This window comes from Lacerta agilis, chromosome 13 (genome assembly GCF_009819535.1).
Source record: "Lacerta agilis isolate rLacAgi1 chromosome 13, rLacAgi1.pri, whole genome shotgun sequence".
Lineage (NCBI taxonomy): Eukaryota > Metazoa > Chordata > Lepidosauria > Squamata > Lacertidae > Lacerta > Lacerta agilis.
Window position 1 is genome coordinate 38,234,372 of NC_046324.1, and position 26,192 is coordinate 38,260,563.

Consider the following 26,192-nt stretch of genomic DNA (forward strand, 5'->3'; position numbering starts at 1 on the left):
TCTAATTCTCCTTTCTTTCTTTTTTTTATAAAGAATTTATTGGTATTTAGAAAAAAAATACAAAAAAGAGAAAAAATACAATAATACCCCTATTTCATAATTTTACTCTTATCTATAATCTTACGGGGGGGGGGACTTCCTCACGTCCTCTCTTCTGCGTTCATTTCAAATATACTGTAGTAACTTTGTAACTATTTAAACTCTACTTTTATAAAGTCTTAATCCTTATCTAACATCTTATGTCTAACCCCTTATTCTTAACAGAAATACGAAAAATACTAAAATCACGATTAAGCTTCTTATATCCTATTTTAAACTAACATTTTAATGCTATTGCCTATAATATCCACTGATTTCAATTTCAAATATCTAATTTTTCACGATGTTTCAAATATTCTTTAAATTTCTTCCAATGTTCTTTCACCTTCTCCTCCCTCTGGTCTCGGAGTTTCGCGGTCAGTTCTGCGAGTTCCATATATTCAATCAACTTCATCTGCCAATCTTCCACTGTTCCTTTCATGGAATCATAGAATTGTAGAATTGGAAGGGACCCCAAGGACCATCTGGTCCAACCCCCTGCAATGCAAGAATCTCAATTTGCGGTCACCCATCCAATTTGAAACCATACCAGACCCTGCTTAGCTTAGCAGTTTTATTGCCACACCAATGCTGATAGGCTATTGAAACAATTGACCACTGCATCCTGTGGGGAGGCGTTCCAAAGTTTAACTATGCACTGTGTGAAGAAGTCCTCACTGCCAGCCTCAGGGTTTGCTCTGCAAATAACAAGCAGTTCCTAGAGGTCCTTGTTATGCGCCCCCAACACAGGTGATCTGTATGTTGTCATCTCATTGCATCAATACCTTCTTACAAATTGCCCTGCTTTCCCATGCCCTTTTTCCTGGTGGCCTCATCCAGGTATCAGTGACGAAAGAACAGGTATTTTGCAGACGAATGCATCCGAAATGGCAGCTGCGCACATGCTCTCGAGTCTGCGACATGTTGAATGCTGCGCGAGGGATCCTCTGGAGAAAAGCACTCGGCACCCTTCTGAAGACACCTCCATGCTCATTATCAGCTACTGTCAATGGGGGAGGAAGGAAGTGTCATTTTTCTCTGTTCCTAAGCAAAGGGGTTTGCATGAGGAACCCAAGGGAAAATGAGAATGGTAATTTGCTGAGCAGAGGTGCAGAAGGGTGATTCACGCATTGGCGGCAGGGGGGGAGGGAAGCAGGGAGACCAGAGACCTTCCATCAAACAGAATTTTTAGGTCTGCGGTAAATGATACAATTTTGATGGCTTTTTCTGGTCTATGATTTTTTAATGAGACTGTAAGGTGAATCTGTCTGGCTGTGGCATTTACATAGATTTGGGAGGTTTTTTCCCCCATCTTTCAGATGCTTCCTCAATTTCATTTTTCGTCTCAAGATCTCCCTCAGTATTTGGATCAGGAGGATGCTAGCATGCCCCTGGTTATAAATTACTTTTGGCACCCAGTTTCGCCACCCACAATGGTTTTATGGAAGAGTCTGCCCCTTTGGGGATTTCTAGATTGCTGGACTTTGATGTATAGAGTGACACCACCTCTATACTCTATGGTCAAAACAAAATAAAATAAAAAATTCCTTCCAATAGCACCTTAGAGACCAACTAAATTTGTTCTTGGTATGAGCTTTCGTGTGCATGCACACTTCTTCAGATAACCTACCTACCTGTAACTCTATACTCTACGGTTATTCCAACAGAGTTTATATCAGGAATTAACTGTGTCATGGTGGTTCTCTCTGTTTCACCAGATTTTGATTATACCCACTACATCAGTGCTGCCCTCTAAGACCAAGCACTCCAGTTCCCTCATTTGGCTCAGAGGCTTCTGGTAGGATCATCTTAACACTCACTCCTCTCTTCACAGTTTCTCTCTTCAAGTGTCTTTGGCACTTGTGTTTTGACCTAAGGTGCCTTGGACGCTCTGAATTGATATCCTGTTATCCTCACAATTCTATGCCTCCCCCGTTTAAAATCCCATCAACTTTATCATTTTCATTCCTGAGACTGGGGGGGGGGGAGAGAGAGAGAGAGAGAGAGAGAGAGAGAGAGTTGTTCTGAGCCACACCCTGCTCAGCTCCTGACAGCTTTGTTACCTAGAATCATAGAATCAAAGAATCGTAGAGTTGGAAGAGACCACAAGGGCCATCCAGTCCAACCCCCTGCCAAGCAGGAAACACCATCAAAGCATTCCTGACAGATGGCTGTCAAGCCTCCTCTTAAAGACCTCCAAAGAAGGAGACTCCACCACACTCCTTGGCAGCAAATTCCACTGTCGAACAGCTCTTACTGTCAGGAAGTTCTTCCTAATGTTTAGGTGGAATCTTCTTTCTTGTAGTTTGAATCCATTGCTCCGTGTCTGCTTCTCTGGAGCAGCAGAAAACAACCTTTCTCCCTCCTCTATATGACATCCTTTTATATATTTGAACATGAACATGGCTATCATATCACCCCTTAACCTTCTCTTCTCCAGGCTAAACCTGGATCAGTATAAAAACTGCTTTGCCACCTTTTTGATTTTAAGCGCCAGCAGTCTGGTTCCATCTGGGTTTAGGTTCCATGCATCTTGTAAAGGCCCAGCCAGCCCCAAAATGTTCCCCAGTACCTAAGAAAACCCAACCCCTTTTCCCAACACCATAATCTCATCCACGCATTGAGAATACAAAGCTGTGCCTGTCTAGCTGGCCCTGCGTGTGGAATTGGTAAAATTTTGGAGAAAGCTGCCTTGGAGGTCCTGGCTTTTGGCATCCTGCCTAGCAACCTGATTTTGGCTTCCAAGACCTCACAACGACATTTCCCCCATCAGTAGTGCCTCTGTGCGGCACAACCACTGACATTTCTGCAGTGCTGGGGCTGTCCTTAATGATAGCCTAAAGAAGTCTTTCTAACCTTGGGTTCCTAGATGTTGTTGAACTACAACTACCATCATGGCCAGTGGTCAAGGATTATGGGAGTTGTAGTTCCAGAATATCTGGAGACCCAACATTGAGAAAGGCTGTTCTAGAGGCTGTGGCTGTTTTCTGTTGTCATGCTCTTCTATCCCAGACACTTTCCTTTCCCCCAGGTTCTAGGGGGAATATTTTGTTGTGTTTCTCAAGTGCACAATACTTGAAAGCTCACACCTCCAGCACACTGAGCAGGATTTGCCTCCAAACATATTTTCTCACTTGCTCTGCATTACCAAACTAATAGCTTTCATATTTCCAGCCATCTGAGGAAAACATTAGCTTGGTATTCCACTGTGACAACGGTTGGCTGGCACCAGCACAATCTACAGGGAGAGCAAAATCTATTCTTCTTCCTGACAACTCCATTATTTTTCTATGTGTCTGAACCTTTTGTTAATCCTGCCCCTAGGGACAGCAATCCAGGGGTTGGGAGTGGTACAGCCTTGCCTTCATCTGACCCAGGAGGAATTAATTGCAAACTAAAGTCTAATGGCTTGTTGTTGCCGAAGTTTGTGATTGCTACACCCAACACCTTAAAAGATCGTCTCACCCTTTATATACCCAACAAACCACTGCCCTCCAGGGATGAGCGAGAAACTCCAACTCCCATCAAGACCATTGGGCCATGCTGGTAGGAACTGAGGGAAGATGGAATCCAACAACATCTGGTGGGCACCAGGTTGAGGGAGGCTGTCTTAATAGCTATGTAATTAGCTGAAATGCACAACCTTTTTAAAACTGCAAAGACTCTCTATTACAAAGCTGGAAAGCACCCTTGATTTCTTAGACTAAGGGTTAATCACACAGAATTCTACTCAGGTTCAACACTTACTTTGTCTTATTACTTAGATAAGAAACCAAGCTGATTTGTATATGAACTTTGCCTATGGGCTGCATTTCTCAAACCCTCGTTCTCTGGGCGTTCCTCTAGAGATCAAAGCGATTTCCTCTGGTGAAAACAGATTGAGAAATGTTGCCTCGGAGACTCCAAATTGCTCCAGCCTCCAAGCTCCTTCCAGTGAAGCAGAGTAATTAACTACTTTTTAAAATGCTACTCACTGCCTTGCAAAACTGAACCCAAGGTTAATGGTTAATCATCTTCATTAGTTGTTTCTATTACATGCAAGAGATAGAGGTGAACAAATGTCTGATTGTTTCTCGGCTGTTTTCCTCAGATCAGGTGTGATGTTCCACTGGAGAGGGGCAGTCTCCCTTTTGCTCTTTTGATGCAAAGCCTTCTCCTTTTAATCACTCCTGTTAAAAAACGGAGCTTAAGATGTTGTCTTGACAGTGTCCATCCAGTCCAACGCTTTGTAGACATCAGCCTAATGTTTGCATGACAGGAGAATGCCAGTTGCTAGGAGGCAGAAACAGCTCACTGGGTAGGACAGAGCCACTCCCCTAACTTCCTGGCAGATGGGTCACTTCTGCTTACTGGGGCATCCTTGAATATTCCTGCCATCCTTTCCTGCTACACCCTTTGAGAACCACTGCTCTAGATCAACTCTGTCTTCTTCTTTGGTGATCACTTGTAGCTGAGTAAGATTGCCTTCCATGAACATAGTCTTAGCGATGTGACCATAGGTGACTGTGGAGGCCAATTCTGGATGTGCACAACCTTCCACAGTGGGGACATAGGTTTCTGGGCAGGAGTTGATCATGGTGAGGGTTTGCCAAATGTGCCTTCCTCTTAGCTCGTTTCTCCCTTTCATCATGAGTTCGAGTGTCTTCAAAGCCCATGACACCTTTGGTAAAGGCTGTTCTCCAACTGGAGCATTCACAGGCCGGTGTGTTTGCCAATTGTCAGCATTTATACTACTTTTTTAAGATTTGCCTTGAGACACTCTTTAAACCTCTTTTGTTGACCACCAGCATTACCCTTTCCATTTTTAGGTTTGGAATAGAGTAGTTGTTTTGGTAGATGATAATCAGGCATCCAAGCAGTCCAATGAAGTTGATGTTGAAGAATCATTGCTTCAACACTGGTGATCCTTGGTTCTTTCAGTACACTGACATTAGTTCGCCTGTCTTCCCAAGTGATTTGTAAAATTTTCTGGAGTGACTGTTGATGGAATTTTTTGAGGAGCTGGAGATCACATTTATAAGTGGTCCATGTTTCACAAGCGTACAGTAAGGTTGGTAGTACAATAGCTTTGTAAACAAACATTTTGGTTTCCCTGCAAATGTCACAGTCCTCAAACACTCTGCACTTCAATCGGGAGAAAGCTGCAATCGCAGAGTTCAGGCGATGCTGGATTTCGGCATCAATGTCGGCCTTTGTGGAAAGATAACTGCCCAGGTAGGAGAAGTGATCAACATTTTCCAACATTACACCATTGAGTTGGATTTGTGGCTCTGTGGAGGGGTTATTTTGTACTTGTTGGTGCAGCACTTTGGTTTTTTGGATGTGGAGCGATAGGCCAAGCTTTTCGTAAGCTTCTGTGAAGATATTTAGGATGGTTTGGAGGTCAGTGTGGTGTAGTGGTTAAGAGTGGTAGACTCGTAATCTGGGGAACCGGGTTCGCGTCTCCACTCCCCCACATGCAGCTGCTGGGTGACCTTGGGCTAGTCACACTTCTCTGAAGTCTCTCAGCCCCACTCACCTCACAGAGTGTTTGTTGTGGGGGAGGAAGGGAAAGGAGAATGTTAGCCGCTTTGAGACTCCTTCGGGTAGTGAAAAGCGGGATATCAAATCCAAACTCTTCTTCTTCTCTTCTTCATCCTCTGAGCATGCACATACTATGTTGTCGTCAGCATACTGAAGCTCTATGGTGGAAGTTATGGTAACCTTACTCTTTGCTTTCAGAACAACACTTTATACACCAGGAAATGGGGAACCTGAGGCTATCCCAAATATTGTTGAGCTACAATTCACAGCATCCCTGACCGCTGCCCATTGTGGCTGTAAGTTGAACAACAGGTCCCCACAGTCTACATTGGCTGGCAGTCACTCTCCAGGGTCTCAAACAGGGGGTCCTTCTCAGCCCTATCGAGAAATGCTGAACAAAATCATTGGGTGGAGGATTCTATGTCCAAGGTGAAACCGCCCAGCCCCTTTGTTATTTTTGCTGTTATCAAGAGATGTAATGTTGCTAATGTAATCTTGTTATATGCATAGTACTGACATGCTGGTTTTTTGTATGTTATATTTGTTGTTGTTGACGATGATTAAATTTATATGCCACCCTTCACCTGAGGATAACAGGGCAGTTTACAATAATTATGTTATTATGAAATGGTTGATTTGGGGATGTTTTCTTTCTTGTAAGCTGCTTTGAGCCTGATTATTTTTGTGAAAAAGCAGCATACAAGAGAGAGAGAGAGAGAGAGAGAGAGAGAGAGAGAGAGAGAGAGAGAGAGAGAGATGGCGGTGGTTTTCTAAATGCCACTGAGCTGTGCCCCTTCCCCAGATTATGAATTTTGGTAGTCTGGCTAGTCGCATAGCACAGGTGCACAGCTCGCAAAATCTTGTTTGATCTCTCCAGCTCCTGCTCCTGCTTCCTTATACATCTGCAGGATCCCTCCCTTCACTGGCATCAGAAATGTCTTTCCCAATCAATTAGTAGCTCCAAGTGATTAAGCTGCAGCAGAGCTTAACTATTGTCATTGCCATGGAGAAGCCACAAGAGATGCTGATAAGAGCTCGTGCACATTACGCAGGAAACAGCAGAGGGCAAAGAGAGCCACTTATTCCCATGTTTAAAGATTACAGACCCTGAAAACTAGCAAAAGGCTGACTGTCCCTGGTCCAATTTGTAATGGGTCATCTCCATGGTGCTGCCACAGCAGGACTTTGGGGCAGATGTTTTTGCCTGGCTGTTTTGCTTTTTTTTGTTATTATTGTGTAATATTTTTGTGTGTGTTTCTACATTGTAAACTGCCCTGTGATCATCGGATGAAGGATAGTCTAGAAATGTAATAAATAAATAGTAGTGGTGGTGATGATGATGATGATGATGATGCCTCCTCCTTGTCTGGATGAAGGCTAGACACGGATGTGTGAATGTGTGCAGAAACTAGCCTACTATTCAAGGGTAGAATTCACATTTGTTACTCTACCTGCTTTTGGCTCTGGCCCTGCCGACCACTGTCATGGAATCAAATAACTGTAGAGTTGGAAGGGACCACGAGGGTCATCCAGTCCAACCCCCTGCAATGCAGGAATCTTTTGTCCATAGCTGTCAACTTTCCCTTTTTTTGGCAGGAAATTCCCTTATTCCAGCACTGTTTCCCATTGCAAAAAAGGGGAAGTTGACAGCTATGGCCGTTTGTCCAACATGGAGCTCGAACCCAGACCCTGAGATTAAGAAGAAGAAGAGTTTGGATTTGGTATCCCGCTTTATCACTACGCAAAGGAGTCTCAAAGCGGCTAACATTCTCCTTTCCCTTCCTCCCCCACAACAAACACTATGTGAGGTAAGTGGGGCTGAGAGACTTCAAAGAAGTGTGACTAGCTCAAGGTCACCCAGCAGCTGCATGTGGAGGAGCGGGGACGCAAACCCGGTTCCCCAGATTACGAGTCTACCGCTTTTAACCACTACACCACACTGGCTCTCATCCTCCACCGACTGAGCTATACCCAGTCTTCGTGTGGCCTCAGAAAGGAATGCATCCCTCAGGCTGGAAAAAGCTTCCCCACCCCTGGCCTAGAAACACCAGCACACTGGATTTGGAACCAACTTTAGGGCATCTTTGCCTTGAGATCCTAGACTCGCATCCACACCATACTTTTCAAGCTGATTTAATGTGCATTTACAGTACACGTCTTCCCCAAAAGAATCCTGGGAACTGTGGTGAGCCCCTCACACAACTACATGCCCCAGCACCTTTAATGGACTACAATTCTCAGTATTCTTTGATGGAAGCCATGTGTTTTAAATGTGCATTATGTGTGCTTTAAAAGTATGGTGTGGCAGTGACTAGACCACTGCAACTAAAAAAGGCAAAAGCTATGCGCAGCTATGTGCCTGCCTGAGCCCAGAGTTACAGCTGCTTGTTATGTCCTAAAACTTTGCCACTAAGTGAACAGTTATTTATGTTTTTTAAAGATCCCGTTATATAATTACTCGTAATTGCTAGTTTTATACCAACCATTAATCATTTTTAAAGAAACATCTAATTAAAAGTAAATAAATAGCTAGTCAACTGCACATTGCCCTGGCGCTTGGAATCTGTAATTAAGCTACTGCATTTATTTCCCCTCTTTAATAACAGGCATAGGCAGAACTCAGACCAAAGGTTCCATCTAGTCCAGTAACCTGTTTCACACAGAGATCAGATAGGTGTTTCCAAGAAGCACAGTCTCCCACTTTTGGTATTTAGTAGTATACGGCCGCTGAACCTGGATGTTCCCCTTACCTATTGAGTCTAATATCCTCCATGGATTTCCCTCTATATAATAAAAAAGGGAGAATGTCATCACGCAGCTCTCATTGGTGGATTTATAGCGCCATATCCTGGAGTTGCATGAAGTCAGAGCAAAGGAAGGGAGCAAAAATGAAGGCAGGTTACACAACAGCAGTGGCCATGGCATGGGAGAGAGAAGGCAAGGACACCAATAGGGGGGAAGTGGTGGTTTTAAACAACAGTAGAAGGAGGGGGAATTAAAAGGGCACTTAGTAGTTGCAATGTGAGGGAGGAGGAAGATGCAGGAGGCTACCATGGGAGTGGGTTGTTGTTGTTTTTAGGGAGGGGTTGCGCCAAAGAAGGGGATGCAAGCACACAGGGGTGAAGGTGCAAATGGGTCCAAAGCAGGGCTGCAGAACAGAAGAGAAATGGGGTAATGGGGTTGGGAAGGTGAAAAATGAGCTTTGTAGTTGCATGAGATAGGAAGGGGAATGCTGAAGGAATAGCAGGGTAGTTGGTGAGTGGAGTGAGCGGTGGCACAGCCTCTAGTATTCTTCATACACTTGCTTAACCTTCACAGATCATCCAAGGCTCAACACCAACTCCCTTCTTTCTAGGCTCCACCCTTCACCAACCCTACTCCGCGCCCTCCTTGAGTGCTTTTGCCTGACTGGAATGTGCCCTTGAACTGTGGAGATGCCTCTTGCTTGCCTGGATGGGGAAAGGCAAACCTCTGACTTGTACACACCTGGAATGTAGCCTATCAGACAAAGAGAAGAGTCTGTTGCTCCACCCACTTTTGCATCTGGTTCCACCCATCGGTTGGTTGCCAGTGAAGCAATGTGGCTCTTGAATTATGAAAAGTTCCCTGCCCCTGGACTCAGCAATGTGTTGAGTATTCCATCTGTGTGTGAGGGCAGGATTTGCAAGGCCCAGAACCTTCTCTGATTGGACACTTGCTTGCCATCACCCTACACCTCCAAGAACAGCGAGAAAGTGTGTCATTTGACCATGTATTGGTCTTTATTTGCCAGGGGAATCTCATCTCGTTTCCTTTGCAGAATGGGTATCACTACTTGACACATAGAAGGAACCTGCAGTATAAATTGCCAGAACAATCTTAGAATCTATTTCTATTATTAGGATTGGTTGGAATGGGCCACTTAGATTTTTATGTAGTTCCTGATTCTCTTACTCATTTTCTTGAATCATTTAATAAATATCTTATACTAAAAGCTGGCTGCTCTGTCTAAAACCAGATATAATGGTTCAAGTATTGGACTAGGACCTGGGAGACCAGAGTTCAAATCCACATTCAGCCATGAAGCTTCCTGGGTGACCATGTGCCAGCCATTATATATCTCAGCCTAACCTACTTCATAGGATTGGTGTGGTATTTAAATGAAGAGGAGCAGAACCATGCAGGCCACATTAAGCTCCCTGGAGAAAATGATGGGATGTAAATGTAATAATAAATAATAAAATGTTTCAGGACAGCAACAGGACTCTCCTCACTTGTCATTTCCAGAAACACATATTCAGAGGCCTAAGTGGTGAAAGTTGTGAAATTATTGGTATAGGGACTCAAGAATGGCTTGTGAGAGCCATGAGGTCTGAGCTGGAGCAACCAGCTCAAACCTCTTTAAACAATGAGCTTCAGGGAGAGAGGAATAGGCTTAATTACCTTAGTCCCCCCCCCCAAGGTGAGGGAAAGTGGACATAGCAAGCTTGGCAGGGTAGCTTAGTTTACTCTGTGGTATTAACCCCTTCATGTATTAATTAGACTTTTACATGTTGGTTATAGGATGCTGGCTATCCCACACTTTCCAGGTCCAGGCCCATGCTTTAAAGCTGTGTCCAAGCTGTTTCTTTTTTTGTCCCAGCACTTCCCCTGGGAAAACATCTGTTTTACCACAGAATCAGAGCAAATGGCAATTTGCAGAAAGCCTGATTGCTGTTTGCTCCAATTCAGCAGTAAAATGCGGGAAAGCAACAGGTAAAAAAACAAAAACAAACCACATTTCAGACGCAGAGCTTTGAAGCATGGGTTTATGTCTAGAAATGCAGTGCAAAAGGAAGTCTGGATGAGCCCTAAACACTCCAACTACTTCTTTGCACTCGGTAACTTCAGCTAGCATAGATTTTTATAAGGTTTATGCAGTAGTTTGGTAGTGCTTAAATCCATTGCTTTTGAATATTAACAATGCAGTAACCATTTTGCCCTTGGAGAAGGATGGAATGCAAACCTGATTTTTTAAAAAAAATAATAATAATTTTTTTAAAAAAAAAAATGGTTGTGGGTATATAATCATCTATCTGAAAAATGCCCTCTGGCTCCATTTTGCTTCACGAGTTGACCTCCTGGCTTCCTCGCCACCGCTCCCTCTGTTTGCAGCCATGAGTCTGCTAGCTATATTTGTTTTAAGCATTTCATATGTAAATCTCACAGTTTGACATTCTCCAAATTAGGTAGGTAATGGATATGTTGTGAGAGTCACTGATGTGGAAAGACTGTACTATTAGTGATTCAGGGGGGAAGTGAGGTTGGGGGGGGAGGCAGTGTGGGGTAATTACTGGGTCACGGAACAGGCGCCTGGTGTCAGTCATGGGAGACGCAACAATGGATCGAGTAGGAGGATGAGTAGTAAAATGTGTCAGTTCGAGGAGTGACATTCAGGGCTCCTCCAGATCTGTCAAACTTACAGAATGGAGTTTGCATATTAATGTTTATAATAAGGCACAGAGCAAAGCTACAGCAACCCTTCACTGCCAACTTAATTTCCTAAAATAGACTTTTTTGAGCGCCCATGTCAATATGCAGCAGGATCTGCGATGAATTAATGTGCACGGAAAGGAAGGGAGGGGGCATGTTGCTGAATGAATGCTCCAGGCTCAGCTAGTAAGGCTTGTGGAAAAGTTGAGGAGGAGCCAGCCATGCAGGAACATCTGGAGATGGGTTAGCATGACCACTTCTGCAACGTGCTCCCCAGGAAGGAAAAGCATCATTAAAAAATGAGGACCAAAAAAAAGCACAAATTTCCCTAAAATGTACATATGCTAATTTGCATGTATAGATGCAAATTTAGAAACTGTGGCTATAATTTTATTAGAAACACAAGTTTTCTTTCCCTAGGAGAGCCAGTGTGGTATAGTGGTTAAGAGTGGTAGACTCGTAATCTGGTGAACCAGGTTCGCATCGCCGCTTCTCCACATGCAGCTGCTGGGTGGCCTTGGGTTAGTCACACTTCTTTGAAGTCTCTCAGCCCCACTCACCTCACAGAGTGTTTGTTGTGGGGGAGGAAGGGAAAGGAGAATGTTAGCCGCTTTGCGACTCCTTTGGGTAGTGATAAAGCGGGATATCAAATCCAAACTCCTCCTCCTCCTCCTCCTCCTCCTCCTCCTCCTCCTCCTCCTCTTCTTCTTCTTCTTCTTCTTCTTCTTCTTCTTCTTCTTCTTCTTACCATGTGACTTGTGTGCCTGCTTTCAGTCTGCTGTCCAGGTGCTTCAAGGTCTCAATTGCTCTCCTTTCTTTATCAGATGGCCCTTCAAAGAGACAATTTCCCCAAGTAGGACACATGGTAACTCTATGTTTGGGATGTGCCTGTTACAGGAAGCTGCTTTCTACTTTGCTTGATCATTTGTCCAGGATTGTCTAATGCAGGGGTCACCAACTAGATGTGGTGCCCTTCAGATGTTTTGGACTCCAACCCCAATCATCTCTAGCCAGCATGGCCAATGGTAGAGGATGATGGGAATTGTAGTCTGAACTACCTGGAAGACACCTCATTAGCTACCCCTGATCCGGTGAAAAACAGTAGGGTTAGGAGAAAAGGTTGAATGTCCAGTGTGCTTCACACCTCCTAGGACTGGCAGAAGCTTTCTGGGGCCTCAAGTAGAGGTCTTCCTTGTCATCTGCTACCCTATCTTATTTTTCTTTTTTAAAGCTGGAAACCCCAGGGGCAGAACCTAGGACCTTCTGCGTGCAAAGCAGATGATCTGCCATGTTCCTTCCCCAGCCAGCAATTACTCCTCAGTCCAACTCCATCGGCTTTCATTTCAACCCACCTGGAACTAATTTGGCACTCCTGGTGGTGGCACTGAAGTCTGAAAACACTAGCCTCAAAATACACATTTTCCCAGCTTGTAGTACTCAGTTGCATTGTGAGTCAAACACCCTTCCTCTGAACTTCTTATTCCACTTGTAATTAAAACTCAGGCTTTATAGAAGCCTCTGTGGCAGTTTTGTGCCTGGGTGCTCATTCAAAGCTGGTAGTCACGGGTAGCAGATGCTCAGAAGCTGATTGCTTCTCCTTTCCTCATGGATGAAACTGTCCCTGATAGCTGAAATTATCTTGAAATAAGAAAAATGTGGGTGCTTCTTTAGTTGTGATTATTTAGTTGTGATTCCTGCACTGCAGGGACTAGATGACCCTTGGGGTCCTTTCCAGCTCTACGATTCTATGATTCTAGATCAGGAAGGAAGCACCCCCTTTAAAGGATCAGAAGTATGAATAGAATTAATGAGTATGTCTTGGCTCTTCATTGCACACCCTTTAGGATTATAGATTTGTTAAAGGCAATTGATTTTATTGCAATTTCTATTAACTGGGTACCTCTTGGCCTATCATAATGCTATCAGATAGTATTGTTTCTCCTTTAGTTGTTTTTGAAATGCGGTGATGATCTAGTAATTGTGGGTTGATTTATGATGATCGGCCCTATTGAACTTACGCCTAGTAGTGCTTTGATGAATTGCTTAATGGGTTCTTAGTATCCAATATTTCCATATTTATGTGTTGCTTTATTATGAACGGCTTCATTGTGCATATTGAGATATTGTGGGCAGACTAAGGATGCAATCCTATGGTCCTTGGAGAGGGTATCCCAAAGGCCATATGGTTTTGCAGATCTTCCCCTCTGTTAGAAGATGAGGAGGTCCACCCTGAGAAACCCCCTCTCAGCCACCACAGAAAGGACCACTGTTGGTGCTGACCAGTGGTGAGGGAAGGTTGCAGTGTTTGGGATCTTTTAGAGCAGATGTTTTCAACCTTTTTGAGTCCACGGCTCCCTTTACCACTACATTCTTTCTGCGGCACCCCTGTGGGGCTCAGGATCTCAATTATGTCCCCCCCATTGCCTGCAGAACCAGCAGCCTCTCACGCCTTTTCGAACACCCTCCCTTCTGGAGCGTTGCCTCAGCCTCCTCTCCTCTTCCCTCTCCTTGGGAGTCCTTCAGGCAGGTGAGCTCCCCAAAGAAATGTGCCTCTTCATACTGCCCCACATTTGCCTGTGGAGCTTATAGCCAAGGGCTGCTGCAACAAACAACTGTGCAAGCCTTTGGGAGACAGAGATGTGAGAGGGCATCAGGGGAGGAAGGGAAGGGAAGAGGGACAGAGGCCAATGTTGCCCAAGGCCATCATTCAAGGGACCCCAGGGTGCCACGCCACACTGGTTGAAAACCACTGTTTTAGAGAAAAGGCGAGCAAGTGGTGACATGATAGAAGTTTAAAGAATTATGCCTGGCATGGAGAAAGTGGATCCAGAAAAGTTTTTCTCCCTCTCCATGACACCAGAACTCATGGACATCCAATGAAGCTGAATGTTGGAAGCTTCAGGACAGATAAAAGGAAGTACTATTTCATGTGGCACCGACTTAAGCTATGGAACTCACTTGCACGGGAGGCCACCATCCTGGATGGCTTCAAAAGAGGGTCACAGAGGAGGAAGTTTTCCGTGGCTACTAGCCACAATGGTTATGCTCTGCCTCCACGGAAACCCCAGAAGAGGAGAGGGTTCTTGTTCCCATTGGCATCCTGGTAGCCATTGTGAAAACTGGATGCTGTACCAAATGGGCCATCGGCCTGATCCAGCAGGACTCCCTGTAGGTTCCTTCTTGTTTTGTCTGCTTCTGCCATGACTTCCCTCCAATCACCACCGGGGTCTACCTCTGCCCCACACCTCACTCCTCACCCTACCCCACTCCTGCCTACTGAGTTCTGCAAGGACAACCCTGAGACTAAAAAGAAGAAGCTGCCACAGGAAGTGGCACCTGGTTTCAAGTAAGACGGCAGATAGTTGGAGGTGACTGGGAGCAGATTGAGATTGGTGAGTCACTGCCAACCACACCAACCTCCACTAGTCTTCTGGTTCCAAGCTCCTGCCTCAACTCAGGCTGCTGCCTATAGCTCAGCTCCATCAGTCTGACAAGGCACAACAGAAACAAATCACTGGGTGCCTGGTTGAAGCCTCAGCAAAGTGCATCACCACCACAGAGCAGCTTATTCATCAGTAGCCACCTTTATTTGTTGTACCCATTTGAAGTTTTCGACATGAGCTTTCAGGTTTTGAGGTTTGCCACCAGGAGCGAGAGAACTTTCCCCTCCTATTCCTCCTCCTCCTCTGGCCTGTGGAAGTCAACAGTTTGCCCTAGCATATATTTTGTGTCATCAATTTTATAAGAACATTTTCCTCATTTTTCCTCATTTGCTATCTGAATCGAGCTCATCCTGCTGCTTTGTTGGCTCTCCTGCACTCATTCCCCTGTAATCGTTTAACACACTGTTAAATTCCAGAGTATCTTGTCTGTACATCTGATAATTTAATTCAGAGTGATGTTTGTGGAACTGCTAAGCATTGTTAGATAGCAACTAGGTAATTGGCAATACTGGGTATGGTTCTCTTAACAATAAACAGGAAGCATCTCTCCCTCTTAATTCATTCACCAGTGATTACCTTCTGGGCATTCTGAACAGGTGTGACAAAGTGCAGGTAGGAGGTCAAGATCCTAGACAATGGATAGCCAATGTGGTGCCCTCCAGATGTTGTTGGGCTACAGCTCCCATCAGCCTCAGCTAGCATAGCCAATGGTCAGGAGTGATTGGAGTTGGAGTCCACAACACTTGGAGGGTGTCTTGTTGACTACACATGTCCTAGACCAGTATTCTTCAGGCTTGGGTCTCCAGATGTTGTAGGACTACAACTCCAATTATCCTCAGCCAGTTTGTCATGGATGATGGGAGCTGTGGTGCAGCAACATTAAGGGACCCAAGGTTGAAGAACACTGTCCTAGGCCATGAAAACCAGTGTTGGGAAATCCTGATGGGTGTCAGTACCATGGAGAGCTCTTTATGGAAGAAACTTCATGTAATTAGGAGTAACAATTGGGAAGCTGCAACAACATGCCTGCAGTGTGGAGTGCTTTTGTTCAGGGTTCAAGCCATTCCATGTTCTTCCCTCTAGTTTCCCACTCCCTCATCTGCATCAGCCATACTGCAACAGCCCACCTACTCAGCATGTTCAGTCCTCATTGAGTTGTTATTGGTGGGTTTTTGGGGTCTGGGCAGCTTCCACTTCCAGCTCCCATTTAAAAATAGTTTCTCAGTCTGATCCAGGAAATGACATGCCCAGACAATGAGAACATCTCTGTGTCTCTTCCTTCATCCAAAATACCAGTACTCCATTTCATTAACTCTCCCACCTAGTTTTCTGTCCCCCCTTTGACTGTCAGTCATCTAATGGCTGTTGAGGGTGCTCAGGTATCACTGTGCTAATTTTTTGGGGGGTGGGGACTGTTCTTACAAACCTTGGAGTCACCCTAAGTCTGTATATACTTTTGCCTTGTGTGCAGATGCAGTTTTGAATCTATAAGCATGAAGACTCCTCAGGTGAAGATGGGGAATGAAAGGAATTATGCCAGCCTTGTTAAGAAATGAACTAAGTATATTGCTCCAGCAGTGGTCTGCCATTGACAGATGGATTGCATAGACCTTCAGAGATAAGTGTGTGTGAAGCCCCACCCCCATAGGAGAGGCTGATTGTACATTAAAAGGGCTGCATCCTGTTATTCAGGTGTGTGCATCAGTTGAGAGGGAATATCTCCTGCAGCTTCTGAACTTAGTCCCAACTCAGATGATTCAGGTTATCTCCAACTGATGTTCAGGGGAACCAGGGATCCCACTTCCACAAGAAGCAGTGCAGGCTTCAAAAGAGGATTGTACAAATTCCTGGACAATGGTGCTATCAGGGGCTACTAGGTGTGATGGCTATGCTTTGCTTTCATGATAGGAAGCAGTAATGTTCCTGAATACCAGTTGCTGGAAACCACAGGAAGAAGAGGAAGAAGAGTGCTCTTGTGGTTGGGCCCTGCTTGTGGGCTTCCTACAGGCATCTGGCTGGCCACTGTGAGAACACTTACCTTCTTATGTACTTGTTGAGATCTGAGCAGAAGCTGGACAGCCAGCTGTTGGGAGATTCACTAGCTCTGGATTTCATGCACCATTCCACTAGTGACTGGTGTCCAGTGGGACTGGTAGGGCAGAAGGCAGAGAGCCCAATGCTCGTTGGAGCCAGCACCAATGACAGGCAGAGCCAACTAATTCTAGTTGTGCCACATCTGCCTCCCTGCTGAGTTCTACAAGGGCAACACGAAGACTAAGGAGAAGGTTGACATCCAGTGACACTTCCTGGACTGCTTGTAAGTTAGAAGGCAGGCAGTGGGGACTGATGGATAGTATACTGAAGTTGGTGGGACAGTGTCTGACAAGCCCCAATGCAACGGCCGCCACGGGTCGTTCCCCAAGATTCCCTGCCTGTTGAATGATGGAGCAGGTGCATAGTTCTGAGACTAAGCCAGGCTTAGTTCCTCTTCTTCATTGGCCATTGTAGCTATTTCAAAACAAGTGCTGAAGAATTCCTTCCTTGAACACCAAAGCAATTTTGAGCCAACCTGTGACTCGCGATTAATTAGGAAGGAGGATATTTATGGAGGAAGGCAAAAAGCCTGCTGTTCCTGAATAGTTAGCCATGGTAGAAATTTCACACCCAGTAAATCACTAATGAAAATGTCATTTCCCTGCTGGGTTTACCTGAGCCTCTATTAATCTCACCGTTTCCATTAGAAACAGAATTACTGTCAGATTTGCAAGAAAGAAGAAGTGTTGCATTGTTGCATTTTAAATTAGCATCCTCAGTACTGTAGGGTAAAGAGACTATCTGGAAATTAGAGCCGGGGAGTCTTCCTCACTGGCCCCAAATTGGATACATTGGCCATCTGCTCAGCTCTGATCACCATCACAGCTAACAAAATTCTCTTTCACAGACTAGTTTCATTCCAAAATAAAAGCTCAGCACAGACTGATTTTGCATTACCCCCCAGTGCATCCAGATGAAGACTGTCCCAGCAAGGGGTGGGGGGTGGGGTGGATGGGACTTTATCCATACTTGCCCAATGAGGTTGTGGATGGGCATATACCAAGATTGCAATTACCACTTCCTTCATTCACCTGGGGCAAGTGCATGGATAACCTAACCTAAGGGAGAGTTTTCAAACATGTATCAAGTAACCCCCACCCATCCTTGTGGGCAGCAGGATCTAGAATCAAACCAGTTTGAAAGCAGCAAGTTGACATTTTCCTGTATTAAGAACAGCTACTTTGTAAACCACAGAGCCTAGGGCTTGCTGATCAGAAGGTCGGCGGTTCGAATCCCCACGATGGGATGAGCTCCCGTTGCTCGGTCCCAGCTGCTGCCCACCTAGCAGTTCGAAAGCACGTCAAAGTGCAAGTAGATAAATAGGTACCGCTCTGGCAGGAAGGTAAACAGCATTTCCGTGCACTGCTCTGGTTAGCCAGAAGCGGCTTTGTCCTGCTAGCCACATGACCCGGAAGCTGTACTCCGGCTCCCTCGGCCAGTAAAATGAGATGAGCGCCGCAACCCCAGAGTCAGACACAACTGGACCTAATGGTCAGGGGTCCCTTTACCTTTTACCTTTACTTTGTGTTTCAAATGTGTGTGTGTGTGTGTGTGTGTGTGTGTGTGTACAGAGTCTGGGTCTGCCTTGCGAGAGTGAGATGTTATGTATTTCTATTTAAATGACATTTGTGATTTCTAAATTTGCTTCTATAAATTAGGATGTGCAAATTTTAAAGAAAGCTGTGCCCTCCTTTTTTGGGGTAATGCATAAGTAGTCACTTTCCATGGGAAGCAATGGAGGAAGAGGAGATCAGGGTAAACAGGATTAATATATAACATTCTTACTTAGACAAGCCCACCTGGATGTTTGGAATGTTTTGCAGAGTTTTAATTCGTTTGTCTATTCTATTGTGGTTTTAATTTTCTGTATGTCTTAAATAATAGTTGTAAAGATTTTAGTGATCATTTTATTGTTTTATCTTTTCTGTAAATTGCTTTGAGGTTTTTCCTACAATCAAGCAGTGTATAAATTTTATGAAATGTGTGTGTGTGACACACATTTCAATGACAGTTCTAGACAATGACAGCTCTCTTTCTCAAGCTCTGGGAAGAAGACCCTTCATCGCCTACAAACAGCCACCCAATCTCAAACAGCTCCTCACCCACAATAATACAACAACAGGACTCAACATGGACACTGGTACCAGAGCCTGCAATAAACCCAGATGCCAACTTTGCTGCCACATAAACCCGGACAACACCATTACTGGCCCCAACAACATCAAACATACCATCTCAGGACTATTTAATTGCTCATCTTCCAACATTGTGTATGCAATCAAATGCCAACAGTGCCCTTCAGCTCTCTTTATATTGGACAAACAGGCCAAACCCTACGCCAAAGGATAAATGGACATAAATCTGATATCAGGAATCACAAGACAGAGAAACCAGTTGGAGAACACTTCAATCTCCCAGGACATTCTATAAAAGATCTCAAAGTAGCTGTCTTAATACAAAGAAATTTCAGAAATAGACTGGAAAGAGAAGTTGCTGAATTGCAACTTATCACCAAACTTAAAACCATAGAGAAACCTGGTCTGAACAAAGACATTGGATTCTTATCTCATTATACATGACAAAGCTATCTTAAGCTATCTCGCCCCTTGCCTTTCCCTGCAAGACTAATTACAGCCTTTAAGAGTCCTCAACAGGTTTTCCACACCCATCAGCTGATCACCCATTCCCACCACCCTTCTGAGTAATACCCCTCCCCACTCCCTCACTATATTTAAGGATCTGGTGACGTCTGTTTCAGTGTATCTGAAGAAGTGTGCATGCACACGAAAGCTCATACCAAGAACAAACTTAGTTGGTCTCTAAGGTGCTACTGGAAAGAATTTTTTATTTTGTTTTGCCTATGGCAGACCAACACGGCTACCCACCTGTGTGTGTGTGTGTGTGTGTGTGTGTGTGAGAGAGAGAGAGAGAGAGAGAGAGAGAGAGAGAGAGAGAGAGAGAGAGAGAGAGAGAGAGAGAGAGATCTGCATATGCACCATAATCCAAAGTACATTTAAGGCACTGTCACCTTCCCAAAGAATACTAGGAACTATAGTTTGTTAAGGTTGCTGGGAACTGTAGCTCTCTGAGGGGTGAGCCACAGTTTCCAGGCTTCTTTGGGCAGGAAATGTGCTTTAAATGTACAGTTTTATCCATGGCTTTTTTCGGCTGGAACTCACCGGAACTGAGTTCCAGCACCTCTTTGGTGTGTTTCAGCATCTCTGTAGTGTTGTGGCATGTTGATACATCGACACGTTGTTCTGGGCTGAGTGCCAGAGGCTGTGGGTGGCACGGCACTTTGTGTTGTGCGGCGGAGGGCAGTGGCATAGGAAGAGAAGCTTTTTTAGGGGCGATGTCCCTAAAAGCTCAACAACTTTGGCTCCCCCCTAAAACAAGGTCAACAAGTTCTGGCACCTCTGTTTCTAGGAAAAAAGAAAGCCCTGGTTTTATCCTAGGAACTCTGGCTTGTTAAGGGTCCTGGGAATTGTAGCTCTCCAAAACTATAGTTTCCACACTTCTTTAGACAGGGGATGTGCATTAAATGCACGGTGCATATGCAAGCTCTTTTCAGCTCTGTTCATGTGCATTTTGAAAAACACTTTTCTCCCCGGCCCCTTACCTCCTGCAGGGGTTGTCAGAGGCTAGAAATAAGGTATTCCAGAGAGCCTGTTCTTGGTGGAAATGTCCAGGCACTGAAGCATGAAGGAGGTTGGTGCACAGAAAGGGAAGGGGGGGGGGTGGAGAGAAAGAGAAGGAAATGAAGCAAGGAAGCTAGTCAAGCTTAGCAAGGAGGGGGCACGGAAGCTAAACATCAAGGAGTGAGGTGTGGGACCAAGGCAGACTCCAATGGTGGTTGGAGGGAAGGCTTGGCTGAAGGAGACAAAAAAAAAAAAAAAAAGGAGCATAAGAACGCAAGGAGAACCCTGCTAGATCAAGCCAGAGCCCATCTAGTCCAGAATCCAGGTCTTGCAGTGGCCACCAGGATCCCTTTGGGAAACCTGAAAATAGGGCCCCCAAACAAGAGCACTCTCTTCTCCCGTGAGATACCTGCAAGCAGCACCTGATCACAAGAGCACTCTCCCTTCCTGCGGTTTCCAGGAGCATTTCTGCCTCCGACCGTGGAAGCAGAACATAGCCATCGTGGCTACTAACCATTGATAGCTTTATCCTCCATGAATTTGTCTAATTCCCTTTTAAAGCCACCCAGGTTCGAAGGCCCTCACTGCCTCCTGTCTTTAACCTCCTTCCACAGTTAACTTCATGAAGAAGTGCTTGCTTTTATCAGTGCTGAATCTTCTAACTTCTGCATGCAATGCAGATGCTCTTCCACAGAGCTTCGGCCCTTCCTCCAAAACAAAGGAAGCTTTCTTATATTGAGTCAGACCATTGGTCCATCTAACCACATTTTGAAGAGCAAAAAAGAGGACGCTATGATGACTCTCGTTTTAAATACCCCTACTATATGTATAGGCTATAGAAGCTGTGATATACTGCTGGGGGTGGGGGTGGGCAGGAGAAGAGAAGAGGAAAGCAAGTCGCCAGCCACCAGTTATGTCTGTGTCTCATCCATTTTGGCAAATTTAAAAAACTCCACCTGGACAGAAAATTTACCCTTGAAACAGAAGTGTCCTGGAAAAAGAGGATACATGGCAACCCTAGCAATTGCCTACAGACTGGCCCTGATTCTTTAGGGTTTCAGGCAGGGTTCTCTTCCAGATCTACCTGGAGATGGTGTTGAACCTGCGACCTTCTGCATGCAAAGCAGATGCACTGCCACCAAGCTGGGGACTCTATCATATCCTCAGAGATGGAGTATATGATTCTTTGGGCAGCAAAGTGCTGGAGAGAGTCAAGGGTACCCAAGTGGGATACCGGGACACCAGAGGGTAGACTGCCTGGCAAACTCATATTTTGCAATGCTGACATCTGAGGAGTTAAAAAAAAGCTGGGGGGGGTGCAGCAATAGATGCGGAGAGTGGATTGAAATCAGTGAGCGTTTGCATCACCGAAACAGAACAGCTTGTTTTCTGTTTGTACTGACAAGGGTCACTTCCCTCAAATGCCAATCATCCTGTTTTCAGTCTCCCCCAAACGTCCCTGGATCAGGTCAGCGAACCCGTTGATGCTGTTGCTATGGAAGCAATTATGGGAAGATAGATTATAGTGACTCGGAGCATAATAAATTTCCCTTTACCTGATTTATGGTCTGTATCCTTTCCCCATCTCATCATACCATTTATAATGTTGCCAGCCAGTCACCTCTATGACAACAGAATGGCAGAGAAGGAAAACAGGGTTCCCCCCGCAACCAGCGAGGGTTTTCTAGAACTGGAATGAATCTCCACAAATGGCTGTCATGCTCCGTAGGTGGAGCAGCCACCAAAGTCTTGAGTTAGGGATTCTTTTCGGAGATTGCGGTTTACATGGAAAGAAAGGTGGGTGAGGATCAACCCTCCCTAGGTGCTGTCATCCACATCAGGATTACATGGCAAGGGGCAGTATGGGCACCCATGTGGGGGGGGGGGCAAAATTCAATTCGGTTAAATGAGAATGTACATAATTCACACTTTATGGAACAGTATGCGAACCAAGATTTGCATGCCTCTAAATTTTGCATTGCAGTTCTTCAGCCAAATAATGTTTTAAAAATGCATCAGGTAGGGTGAAATGTTCATAATATGCATGTCTTTACGAAAACAACATGCAAAAATGCACTGTGTGGGGAGAAATTTCTTTGCAAAAATATGTACTGTATGTTCAGCAAAATTGCATAGAAACATGTGTTTTAGAAGAGAGGGGCACTAATTTACTTATGAGTTTTCATGAGATTTTGTTTCAACAAAACACAAATTTCTGCAGAGGTGTAGAGAACTGAGCAGAAAATTGAGAAGCTGAGAGAACCAAAACTGACAGATCCAGCAATTCCTATATCCATGGTGGGCTGCACTGAAGACCTCTTAAATTCAAATGTGACCTCTGAGCTAGTCATATGTGCGCTAAGACAATTGTCCACCATTGAAGTTGGAAGTATAACACAAATTACAGTAGTGTTCCTTCCATCTTTTAAATCAAATCTTTGCAATTCACCATCAAATAAAACAAAATTTCAATAAAACCTCTCCTCACCTTTTGAGCAGCCAGTGCAAATCTTGAAGCTCTGTCACAATTTTGTCAGAACCAGAGAGCAAATATGTCATTTCCACATGACTATCACCATCAGGTATCCTACTTAACAAATTCAGAATCAACTTTGCCCTCAGCAGTGGCGGAGCTTCATGCTCCGGCACTGGGGGTGGGAAGCAGGCAGGGGCGGGGCCAGCACGCATTCTGGGGGCGGGGCACGCTGCCTGCGGGGGCATGGTGTGCATTCTGGGGGCGGGGTGCGCCGAGATGGAACCCTATCGGGATCCTGCTGCCCGGGGTGACTTGCCCCCTACGCCCTGCCCTTCCCACGCCAGTGGCCCTCTGCTCGGAATACAAAGAGCAGTATAATTGATGCCAATATTAAAATATGCCACAAAACAGTCCCATTAAAACAGCAACACAATTAAAACAGGAGTCTGAGGTTGAAATACTGGCAGAAGTACTCTGAATGCACATCTCCAGTCTTTCTTTCAGGGCCCTTATTTTCAAAGCAGTGAAGTGTGTTCCCAAATCACTTCTACCACATTTTGAATGTCAGCCCTGTCTTTGCCCTGAGAATCATCGCTCTGGAACATACTTTGTTAACATCCCCTTCTCCTTGCTCTTTTGCCAAACGCGAGTCCTCCCCGGTGATTTCTCCCTCCATGATGCTTTTAAATCTCACAGATCAATCTCTATCAATTTTTCATGCATGACTGTTCTCTTTGGTTACCACGCAATGTCCCTCCCCGTATTCAAAACACTCCACCTGGGGTTGTTTTGTATTCTTGACCTTTACTTGATTGTTCTTCAAGTCTGAATTCCCTCAGCACCTCCTCTGTTCTTTCCTCAGACACACGATGAAAAGTGCTTTAGGGTACATATGAAGGCACGACTCACACGGCAGAGTTAGGAATTGCCTGCTGGGTCAGATTGCAGGTCCATCTCCTAGCCCCAGGCTCCAACAGGCTCCAAGAAGACCATCCAGTTACAACCAGGATGTGCATAACATACTTGTAGTACAGATAAGTAATCTGTGTTTGGTGACCCAGGGTGGTGTACCTAGGGTGGGCATCAATGGGGAGAGGAGCAGAGTATTTGCACATACATGGAGTCCTTGTATGTTACAGAAGAAAGGAAGCCTAACTGTAACTGGGGAGAAGAGCCAGTGTTTATGCCACTGCTTACTTCCTGTGTTGAGATGGCAGAGTAATCCACATCAAAACGGGTTGTAGTAGTGTGTTCTTGGTTGTGTGAAAGTGTCTGTGTGTGTGTGTTGGTGGGCAAGTCACATGCCCAGGAAGTGGGGAGATTACCTGTTTCGGAAGAAGCAGCTTGCGGGCACACCTGATCCACCTTTCTCACTTCAGTGGCTTCCAGCGCTGGCCAATTCATCAGCTATGGGTCTTCCTTGACCAGCAACCCATGCTTTAATGACCTCCCAGTTAGACTATTGTAATGTGGTCTATGTGGTTTGGACCCTGCAGGTAGCGCAAAACACAACCACAAGAGTTTTAATTGCAACAGCAAAGAGAGGTTTTGTAACAATAATCTATGAGCTGCACTGGCCACCAATTCACTACTGAGCCCAATTCAGTGTGTTGACATTAGCATGTTGTTGTTGTTGTTCAGTCGTTCAGTCGTGTCCGACTCTTCGTGACCCCATGGACCAGAGCACGCCAGGCACGCCTATCCTTCCCTGCCTCCTGCAGTTTGGCCAAACTCATGTTAGTAGCTTCGAAAACACTGTCCAACCATCTCATCCTCTGTCGTCCCCTTCTCCTTGTGCCCTCCATCTTTCCCAACATCAGGGTCTTTTCCAGGGAGTCTTCTCTTCTCATGAGGTGGCCAAAGTACTGGAGCCTCAACTTCAGAATCTGTCCTTCGAGTAAGCACTCAGGGCTGACTTCTTTGAGAATGGATAGGTTTGATCTTCTTGCAGTCCATGGGACTCTCAATAGTCTCCTCCAGCACCATAATTCAAAAGCATCAATTCTTCGGCGATCAGCCTTCTTTATGGTCCAGCTCTCACTTCCATACATACTACTGGGGAAAACGTTAGCACACAAAGCCCTAAATGGCTTATGTACAGACTAAGTAGCAAAGGAGATACCCCATGGCCAGATCTAAAAGAACATTAGTTCTGCAGAAGCAATAGTAGACCAGCAAGATTGCTTATTACTGAAGAGATGAAACAAAACAAGCTTCTTTGTTTTGCCAAATTGAAAATTGCCTCTTCCTTCTCTCCTGGTACATGCTGTTTCATGAACAACACTGGACTCATCCCCCACTCTGGCAGGCAAGTGTGACCTTAGTTTATTAGCTGGGCTTGGATTGCACCAAATAGCACTCATTCTTTTTGGCCAAGTTGTTAAGCAGGACAGCATGCGGCCCATAACAATACGTACACTTCTGACCTATGTCTTTTCGTTCCAGTTTGCCATCCCTGCCTATGACTGCTGGAACTGTATGAATTCAAAGCACTTACATTGCTACTAAAAGGGAAATGAACATAGCCAGCAATTAAAACATGGTGATTGCCAAGGGTCAGATTGGCTCACTGGGGGTGGGGGAAGTGATGAGTGGATGTTGTGCAATTCTGTGTCAGGACTGCAAGCACAGAGAGGTGCCCAACAGAGCCAAACATAAATAAACCCAGCCTGCAAGCAAATATAGCAAGTACCAGAACACGTTTTCCAGGACCAAGGACAGCAACTAGAGAGCTCAGACATTGTTCAAGTAAAAAATCTATAGTTGAGGCTTGTCAATGGGGTAAATGGGTACAGCCACATCAATCTAAAATGAATAAATAAAACCCTTTGCTATTTATGGGATTACAATGGTACCTCTGGTTAAGAACTTAATTTGTTCTGGGGGTCCGTTCTTAACATGAAACTGTTCTTAACCTGAGGTACCACTTTAGCTAATGGGGCCTCCTGCTGCTGCTGCCGCCACACCACCGCCGCCATGTGATTTCTGTTCTCATCCTGAGGTAAAGTTCTTAACCCGAGGTACTACTTCCGCGTTAGCAGAGTCTGTAACCTGAAGCATTTGTAACCCAAAGCGTTTGTACCCCAAGGTACCACTGTATATATATCCTATATAATAAAGTCCAAGTGTCTCTGCATCCAGTCCCTGTGTCCGTGGGATTGCGCTACTGCGCATGTGCCCCACGGACAGCCGTTGGGACTTGGAATTCAGAGACACTTGCACGGGCGGCCTCCAGTCGCAACCAGTCTATGGGGGGAGGGGTTGTGTGTGTGTGTGTGTGTGTGTGTGTGTTTCAGTTTAAAAAATCAATTGCAGGGGAAACTGGGGGAGAGAGAGAGAGAGAGAGAGAGAGAGAGAGAGAGAGAGAGAGAGAGAGAGAGACCCGAACTGCAAGTCTGCGTGCAAGTTGTTTTTATTACTTTTTTTTAAGGGCCTCGGGAAGCGCAGCGGCTCCTTCATCTCCTCCCCCCACCCCCGAGGTAAAAAAGC